Source organism: Humulus lupulus, chromosome 1, assembly GCF_963169125.1.
Source record: "Humulus lupulus chromosome 1, drHumLupu1.1, whole genome shotgun sequence".
NCBI classification, from domain to species: Eukaryota; Viridiplantae; Streptophyta; class Magnoliopsida; order Rosales; family Cannabaceae; genus Humulus; species Humulus lupulus.
Genome location: NC_084793.1, coordinates 206,505,505 through 206,515,872, shown reverse-complemented (window position 1 = coordinate 206,515,872; position 10,368 = coordinate 206,505,505). Strand labels below are relative to the sequence as shown.

At 36.4% G+C, this 10,368-nt stretch overlaps 1 long non-coding RNA gene across 1 annotated transcript; it reads right to left on the bottom strand.

The window, feature by feature from the left end:
* Positions 1-7,825: 7,825 nt before the first annotated feature.
* On the bottom strand, positions 7,826-8,881 carry LOC133825408 (uncharacterized). Its single transcript, XR_009888615.1, has 4 exons — positions 8,727-8,881; positions 8,478-8,513; positions 8,342-8,401; positions 7,826-7,935 (listed from the first exon to the last, which is right to left on the bottom strand). It is a non-coding gene; the product is annotated as an uncharacterized LOC133825408 (long non-coding RNA).
* Between the last annotated feature and the right edge of the window lie 1,487 nt (positions 8,882-10,368).

Sequence of the window (10,368 nt, the reverse complement as noted above, 5' to 3'; positions counted from 1 at the left end):
CTAATTCGCATCATAAGATCGAGGGACTTGGCTATTACTTCTCGGGCACGAAATCCATAGAAGGTAACCCTAAGTCCACTCTCGCACTATTTTGGGGCAATTAGTGCAAGGTCCTGCGGAGTATTATATTTAAGTCTTAGGCGACTTAGGCTCGTGCCCGACTACGGACAACTTGGGCTTCCGTTCACGTCTCAAGGATTGGGATTTGGTTATTACTCCTTGGGCGCACGCTGTCCTCGGGATAATATGCTAAATTCAATCTCACGTTACTTGGATCTCTTCGGCTTTGGGTATTTCACAGGCCATTAAGCTATGGGGTCTCATGACATTAGGGATGCTTCACTTGTCGACTAGCTTAGCTTCCCCAGTCATCAACTTCCTGATGCTATTTTTGCTTGTGGCTTACCAGAGACTAGGTTAGTGCTCCTCGGGCCTAGTGTCCATGGGAGGTAACCCAAGTCCATGCCTCAGGACTGAGTACAGAGGACTCAGTCTTCTGTTTCCATCTTGAGATCAAGAGTTTTGGTTAGTGATGCTCAGGCGGAATGTTAGCGAGAGGTGACCAAATTCCCTTCTCGCGCTACTAGGATTCTTAGTCTTTAGTCTCTAGACGCTAAACCTACTCCGCTCTGAAAAAGCTTGGTTTCATAGGTCGCGGAATCAAGACTTCTTAGTTTCCTAGGCTTATTCTACTCTCATGGTATAGACACTAGGCTTACTCTGCTTTTGACAAGCTTAGTTTCCTGCGTCATCCTCCGCTAGGCGTGGTACTCTGCGAGGCTGCCCTAACTCCATGCCCCCCAAGTGATCGGAGACTAGTTTGCATTCACTTGTTCAGGCCAGCGAATGGGTGCCCTATGAGTAGTAAAGAATAAAGGAAACTAACAAATATAAGCAAAATCTCAAAAAAATTTACCATTTTTTGCCTACATAGTTTCCATTAACTGTGCTTGGAGGTTACAAGGAAAATACAAAAATTAATAAATTTACTGCTCATATCACTTGTAATACCAACGAAGATGTCCGACATTCCAGGTGTGGAGTATCAATTCCCCATTTAGTCGGGATAACTTGTATATCCCCGAACATACAAGGCTCTCAACTTGGTATGGGCCTTCCCAGTTAGGTCCCAACACTTCCGCACCGGGGTCATGGGTGGCAAAGAAGACTCTTCGGAACACCATATCTCTGACCCCAAACTTTCTATGCTTCACTTTAGAGTTGAAATATCTGGCTACTTTTTGTTGGTAGGATGCTACTCGAAGCTGAGAAGCTTCATGGAGTTCCTCTACAGGGTCCAAGGACTCTCGGAATAAAGCGTGGTTTGTGGTTGGATCGTACGTATTCCATCGGTCCGTAGAGATTATTGTAATGCCCTGGATAACCAGGACCGTTACACTATGTATTTTAAATAGTGTTAGGCTCGCTAAATGAGTCATTTGGCCATAAATGTTATTAACGTTTTAGGATTAAAAGTTTCGGTCAAAAGGAATAGTTATTTGGTTAAAACGTTAAGTTGTACATGAGATCCTATAATAAACGTTCACAAAGTTGTTTACAGTTTCAAAAGGGTAATTACAACTCAAAAGTTACAACCTGTTGATCTAAGCAGAAAAAATAGGGTTTAACCCTAGTTCCTCTGAGAAACCTTGGCCGTGGGGGTTATGTACACGTCGCCACCGAAGCTCTCCAACTCATAGCTGGTCCAGCTTCCCTTTCCCTTTCCCCTTACCTGCACCATATAGCACCCGTGATCCAAGACTCAGCAAGAAAACTTAAACATGCTCATAAGCAGTTAATAACACATTTCCAAATCACAATAGGCATGCCTAGCAGTAATAACAATACGCATGCATGCATACCATTCATATAAATGACTACAACATCATATGGGGCCAGCTGCCCTAATTACATGATTAATGAATCATACCGGGGTCTGTTGCCCAAAACACATGATTAATAAATCACAGTGGGGCCCAGCCCTGGGATATGGGACTAATAAGTCACCCCGGGGCCCAATGCCCTAACATATGTCAGACAAGCGTATGACGCGCTTCTGATTAGGCCTAACCATATCCACCAGCACTCATCGTGCTATTGCCGCCCTTGACTTATACGTAAATTCTTTCGACCAACGTTTAGAGCACTATTGTCGCTCTTGAGTAATAAGTCAAGTCTTTTCAATTAGATAATGCAGACATGCATATATCGTATAGCAAATATCCAGATACGTAGCACTCAACATGCTTAATTAAATAATCTTAGGCATAATCATAATCATGCACATTTACATGGGCCTAAGCCCTAATCCAACCCATATTCAACATTCGGGCCTAGCCCTAGTCATGTACACATGTATTGGGTGCAGTTTTCTTACCTCAGGTTCTAGTGCAATGTATATTAAGAACGACCCTTGAGCACGATCCATTCCCGAGCCCTAGGGGTAACCTAGTCATAACCATAATGAATGATATTCATCAATATCGAGTAAATAAAGGCTTTCAGACCGAGTCCCAGCCTCCGGGACGTCGAATTCTACTAAATTAGGTAGTAGGATCGATCCCGAGCCCATAGGTTTGAGTCCTTTCCACTTAAAACTCACTTTGGGGAAATTTTCTATTTTGAGGTGCGGAGCCTCTCACTGCCGCCGCGGCTCCCCTTAAGTCAAAGAGCCCAACTCTTTTTTTTTTTGAACATAGGTTCTGACGCAGCCCACAGGTGCCTCGGTGCAAGGGCAGATCAGGTAACCTCCTAGGCTCCTGGGTTCATTAGGATCGCGATACCCAAGAACAGGGCTGCGATGCGGCCCCTCGAACCTATCTTTTCCCCTGTTTTCCCTCAACAACCCAAAAAACATCCCAAATCATATCCCAAGCTAGAATTAAATCATAGTACAACATCAACATCAAGACAGCAACAAAACCCCAGCTCAATCTCTCTCAAAAACTCAACAAAAAACTCAAATTCATAACCTTGAGCCTCAAAGCTCAAGAACAACAAAAACCCAAAACATAACTGAATCAAAATAGGGATTGGTGCTTACCTCAATTATGGATTAAATCCTCCTAGCTGCATCTAACCCAATCCCAGTCTCAAGAACATCAACCACACCAAGTTCAAGCTTCCAGAACTTGCATTTCACTAACTTTTCCCCAAAACCAAGCCAATACTGGATAGAGAGTGAAACTAGTGAAAGAGAGAGAGAGAGAGAGAGAGAGAGAGAGAGAGAGAGAGAGAGCTAATTGTATTTGTTTACTCTGTTTTTTGTTTCCTTTAGCTACAGGAGAGAGTAACTAAGTCACTAGCTTTGGCACAAAATGACGTAAATGCCCCATAGGGCCAAATCTCTCTCAAAGCCCCTCAAGGGAAAATTTTTCATTTACCACATATCCCGTTAATCATAATTAACGCCTTATAATTTCCATTACTTCCAATATCCTCAAATAGTTGCCAAATAATTTCTCATTACTCGATCAATCCCGGTTATGTACTAAATTATCAAATTACCCCTAGGCTCACCCCGAGTAGGCTATTTGACCCTGTTATGACTAACTGCTAAATTGCAACATAGGATCGCCTCGTGCTGAATAAATCAAATATATCCACATAATAATGTGGTCTTAACCCATAAACACATAAATATACAAATATGCCCTCAATGGGAAAAAAATACTAAAATGCGATTCTAATAAGAAACTGGCCTACATGCATGCAAATACAATCATATAATAATACAACTCACAAAATCATGCATAGTATTACATAATAATACAATAAACCAGTTATTTCCCTCCTGGCCCCCTAATCAAGGCAGTAAGAAATATTCCCGTGAAGCAGTTTACTGAACTCTTCGACATTTGCATCCCTGATGGCATCATTGTAATATTTTTCATTGAACAAAGTTCTAAACTCTTCCCAATCCAAGGTATTGACATTCCTACTTTGGGATATCACCTCCCACAAAATTCAGGCATCCTCTCGAAACATGTATGTCGCACAGGCCACCATCTCATTACCAACTACCCTCATGAAATTTAGGATAGCGATAACCATACTAATCCACTGCTCGGCCTTAGTCGGGTCTACATTACCCTCAAAGACCGAAGGGTGGTGTTTCTTGAACCTTTCATAAAGAGGTTCCCATCTGTTCCCAGCCTCTGGCGGCTATTCTACTGTTGGCACCATCACAAGTTGTACCACTAGAAAAATGTTCCCCGCAGAAACCTATTGTTGACTCATGAGGCAGATTTCTTCTTCCTGCTTCAATAGCTTGGCTTGCATATCAGCAAGCACTTGCTATCAGTTCTCAGGAGCATGTGGAGGGGTTTGACCCTGATTATCATTCTGACCTTGCCTATCATTCTGACCCTAATCTTCCTAGCCAACTGATGATTCTATTTGCCTTGGAAGCATACTTCCAAGCTTGTACCTTGATGCAATAATCAATTTGGCCAGTTAGGTAATAACTAAACCTCGTGCTGCCTGACGGTCCAAGACCAAACAAACACACAGATACAATGCTAATAAGCATGCCAACACATACTATAGTCAATCATAGTGCTAATAAGCACTTCCTGATATTCGTCAGCAAATAGTGATGCTTATAAGCATTTTCTGGCACTCATAAACAATTAACAATGTTAATAAACATTTTCTGGCATACATGTATCTATGACACTGCTAATGAGCGTGTCCTGATCTACATGTCCATATAACATCCACTACAAGAAAAAACAGTATTCATAACACTTAAAAACTGCTAACCGAAACTATTGATAACACTTCTGAAAATGCTAACATAGCCCCTGTTATTAAAAGTCCAGTGTTTTCTATAACAGTATTTGAATGTTATGTTCGGTGTTATCTTAAACTATTCAATAACACATTTTTAGGTGCTATAATATTCAAATAATAACATTTATATATAGTTTTTGGTTATAAATTTGAAGTTTAATCTTATACTTTTTTCATAACACTTTTCAACTGTTACATTTGATTATTTTGATAACATTTTTAGTTTGTTATATTATATAAACCATAACGATTTTTTACGCTTATAATATGTTTTTAAATCATAACATATAGTAATAAAATTTTAAATTTTATTTTGATAAGTATACTTATATGGTTTTTTTTTAATTAAAAGATTTTCATTATTGTATTTTGATAAAAAAAATTCAAAATTAATCATAAAATGTAATTCTCAATAGATTGATAAACCATAAGTATTACATTAAACAATAACTAATTCAAACCATGAATGTGTCTACTTCATGAGCTCATAGTTCTAACTTAAGTTTGAAAGCATAACATAATAAAGTTTTATAATCTTGAACAATTTTTACTTCAAAAATGAAAAATAGAAACATTACAAGATACACAAAAGTAAACGAAACTTGCTCCATCCTTCAATTCATCATCCTTTGTGCACTTGTCTTTGTTGTGACTCCATTTGCTTAGCTACAACAAAATTTAAATAATTAATGCTTCAACTTAAAGTTATAGTAAACTAAAAGAGTACATAAAAAAAGTTAATTACCTAATTATAACTTTATCAGCTGACCATGCAATTATATATTATAACTTTATTTTGCATCTATCTTGTGTTTAATATAAGAAAATAAAACCTAATAAGTACCAAGAATTTGAATAAATGTTTATGAAAAACAAAAGTCAGTTGTCATCGAGACAGTACCTGAGGCTTGAAGCATCAGACTGTAAAGAGGCCTCAATAGCAGCATCATTGTATTCAGTAACAGGAGAAATTATTGGCTGGGTCTGGGGTGGAGTAAAGAATGGTACACTGCTCTCTTCTCGAGGTGGGAATTCAACTCCAGCAGCCTGTGATATATATATATATATTTATACATAGATTACTTAGAATACTTTATTATAAAAGTGAGTTAAGAAATCAAAATAGGTTCCTTTCCAAATACTGTAGTAGCACATTAGCTATAAAAACTCTAAACAGAAAAAGGAACACATAGAATTAATACAACCCATCCAAACACAGACGCAAAACATTCATCATAACTTAAGCATCAAGGACAACACTAAGGGATTCAACTTCAGCATATATATACCTTGTAGGCTAGTATAACCATGTATAACTAACATACACATTCATCTGCAACCCATGCTATTGCATATCTCACATAAAGCAGAAAGCAAAAAAAAAAAGGTTCATCATATGATATTTACACTTTAATCAACTTAAATAAGCTTTTGCCCAAATGCCTTGGCTGACGAAGTAATTAACAAGAGAAAATTGTGTATCAAGCTTAACATGCTAAAATAACATTTAATAAACTAACAACCTTCAATTCATTATATGCTGCATAGTATTGAGGATATCTCCCCTGAGGTCCCCCGAAGGCTTCTTGCCATGTGTCAATTAGGATTAGTATCTTTTCCCTCACATTCAAGTTTGGTTGCAGAATTTAAACAATTGCATCAGACAAGTTAGATTTACGAGGAATGCATAGGAGAGATTCACAGTGAAAGGACAAGTAAAACTAAACCCAAATTCTCTTCTAAACTAGTCAGTAATGAGGTCAAAATTAGTAAAGAAGGTGAAAATCGCTTAAGGAGTTCAAATGGCTAAATCGCTAAAGGAGTTCAAATGGCTAAGAGCTTAAGGAGCTATTCTAATTCTTAACAGTCCTTACATTTTCATGGCCAATATGGCATAGGAGTTCAATATCTTCCCCAATTTAGTTGAAGCAACTACTTATGAGCAAATAAAAAGAAAAGGCCAGTTAAGCAGTGGCTGGACAAATTTAAATATATGTAGGCAGCGAATGAAAATAATATGAAGTAACTCAATTTCTTAATTGAATGAAGGTGAAATAAAAAGCTCAACACCTTGAATTTGATCCAGACTAAGTGTTTCTAAGTTATAATATAGTGGCCAAAGTTATAAATAAAAAGTACAAGAATCTATACACACATGTTAATGAAATTAACACATGCCTACAACCAAACAAGGTCAAAAGGCCACTAGAAGTACAGGAAGCATTGTGCCATATCCATATATATGTAGTATTGAAAAAGAAAGATTCACTAATAATATTACTGAATATGTTTTTACTAATTGCTGTACATAGTATTACTCACTATTATAAATATGCCTTAGTTTCTTGATCTTGTACTAGTTACCTGTTGGTGTCTATAGCCCTTGTTCTAACCCCAACTTTAAAGCAAACTTTAAAGCTAGATATAAGCCACAGAAGGGCCTTTAGTGCTGCTGCAAAGAATGTGAGACACCATTCATGATTCCTTAATTATAATATACTTAATAAGCTAGCTATAACAAATAAAAAAACTTAGTGACACTATAACAAATAAGAGTTCAAGCAAATGTTTTGCAACTGTTAATGAGACAAGAAAACAACAACAGAACAAAAACGTGAACACCAGGATGTGTCTTATGCATGAACTCAAACAATTTGTTCACAACAGTTTTTAGGAACTTCCAGTGAGCTCTTAGAAACCTCGGGTACTGTCCACAACATACCTGCAGAAAGAGAGGAGGATTATGTACAAGATTTCAAAAAAGTACTGGTTGTATACCTCCAACCAAGTTTCTCATAGTTCTCAAATTTACTCAAATTTACACATGTGACTATCTTTGATTAGAATAAACATTTTTTTGTAGTCAAAACAGAAATGCCAAGTAAACTATTATCACAACTAGGGAGGTGGGACGTAGACAATATCTCGAGAAGTAAATGATGAGTTTATAGTTGAATCAGAAAGTATAAGTAGTGACCACAAATAGAAAATGAGTAGATATAACATTTATAAGGTAAGTTAAAAATGTACTTGTTCTTCCATCATCGAACCAGATATAGACCCTATTGCCCAACATAATGTGTTTAAGTTGTTCCAATTCCAATCCTCGCCACTTAATTGTTTGCTTAGCTTCTTTAGCATCTGCATCATACAAGAAGAATATACAGCATAAGATAGAAATTATAATGAAAATAATATATAACACAATCAAATGACACATTTTCTCTGCAAGTGTCTGACAAGATAGAAACAAGGTGTTCCATTATAATTATACATGCAGAAAATAATTTCAATTGAATGGGCAATAAAAGAAATTCCCCACTCATATTTTTCCTCAAACTATTCACTATCAGCAGCCCCCAAGCTGCAGCCACATGACTTGAAAGAAATTTCCACTCAAAATAGGTCACATCATAACAGAAATATTATTAGACATAAATATAAATAAAAACTATAGCTAACACAAGCTTGTACTAACTTTGGTACAAATAGAAAACATGAAAAATATTTCAATACATTTACTACTTTATTTTCCATAAACCCATACCAGCTTTTCCGTGTCCTCGTGATCAAGATGTGACAAATATATCAAAGTCTCCCTCATGATCTGCAACAATAATAGACCATAGAAATTTGGTTAAGGAAAGTTGCCATAATAAATAAGAGTTCAAGCAATTTTATACCTTAATTCCCTTTATTACATCCTCAAGAGTAATAACCTGTAACAGAGACAAAAAAAATAAGTCTGGATTAATAAAAAAAATGTTTTGCAACTGTTAATGAGAACACAAAACAGTAGCACCACCAAATTGCATTATTTAACTTTTTTATTTCTGTATTAGTAATTTATTTCCCTTTTGTAGAATAAATAAAAGAGATCATGTTGGACTTCACATTAATCAATATCTGAAACCAAAGTTAAAAATAATCACCTCAATTAAAGTAAGTCCAAATGGCTCAATGAAGGCTGGATTTATGAAAACACCCTACCAAAACAGAGATACTCAAATCAGGTTGAAAAACATACCTCCTAGATAAAAGAAGTGATAGATTTCAGGGACACACGCACACATATGATATGTACCTTTGTTAGTACACCCAAAAAATCGTCAATGTTATGTATCCAACATTCCTAGAAAAGTACTCAGCAAGAGACTTCCATGACCCATCCAAAGTTAGCTTTTTTTTGCTATAGATATGCCAACCTAAATCATTTACTCTAAATAAGAATTCAGGCATACAATGGAACCATGAAACACACAAATTTTACCAAAAGGAGCAAGAAAATTTCTTGAGCATGTGAAACAGAAGTACAAGAACAGAAGACAGACCCATATATTTAAAGCTTCTTCACTGATGAAAAGACCACAAGCAGCAACCATAAGCAGCCAAAAGTAAATCCACCTACAATGAGATTAAAGTGAGATTAACCCCATATTTCAAAAGTGCAAGACTTAGTGAGGTGCCAAGTTTCTATTGCTTCTGTGTTGTGCCCAGTCTGTGAGCAGGTGGAGGAATCGCATCAGCACCTTTTCTTTGATTGCTGGTTTTCCCAGCAAGTTTGGGCTCTGCTCAAAGGGTGGCTGGGTTCTGGTATTTGGCCTCTTCAGTATGTTGGCTGGAAAGAATGGTTAGATAGGAAGCCTAAGAGTTTTCTGCACAGCTTTTCTATTGCTGTTTTGGCTGCTGCGGTTTATGGTGTGTGGTTTAATAGGAACTCTTGCATTTTTTCTGTCTGTTCCTATACTCCTTTGTATATAGCGAGGTTGATTAAGTAGGCTATGAATTATAGATTGAATGGTAGGCTAAGTCAAAAAGTCCTAAGGCAGAATTGTTCTCTAGCTGCTCTTATTAAATGCCTATAATCTGTTAGCCTTTTGAGTTGGTTTTGAGCTGGTTGTATTTGTTTGTTTTGGTGAATATATTCCTTTTTTCATAAAAAATAAATAAAAAAACTTGACACATGATTTTTAACAACTTCAATTAGTGCTTGAACAAATCAATATATGGGAATGAGCATACATAAGATGCAAAAATAATTATATAAATATGACTCATTGAGATTCATCCATACTTATTAAGATATATAGTAGGGATTTTGATTCCAAACAAGAACAAACAGTGACTATTTAAGAAAAATGCTCAACCTGAAGCTAAGAACACACATGTATCTATATATAAATCATCCAACTAATCCCCAACAACCCATAAATCATTTACTTGTATTAAAGCTGTTTGTTGAAGTAAGAACTAAATAAATTAATAAGATAATTATATTTGTTCAAGTAAAACTGAAATAACCCCAAAAAAATCAAACACCAACTCTAATGAATGAAAGCCAAGGAAGAAAGAGTTTACCCCACAGCTCAACAACATTTTACAATTTCTAAAAACAAAATCTTAAATAGAATTGAATAGAGAGAAGTTAGGGCAAGATATTGAAATAAAATAGAAAGATTCAGATTTACTTTGGTTAGGAGTGCCCAGCAAGAGTAATAGTTGCACACTTAATTGCTACATTGTACCTAAAGAGATGAAATGATAAAAGAATTATGCCAGGCATAAAGAGTATAA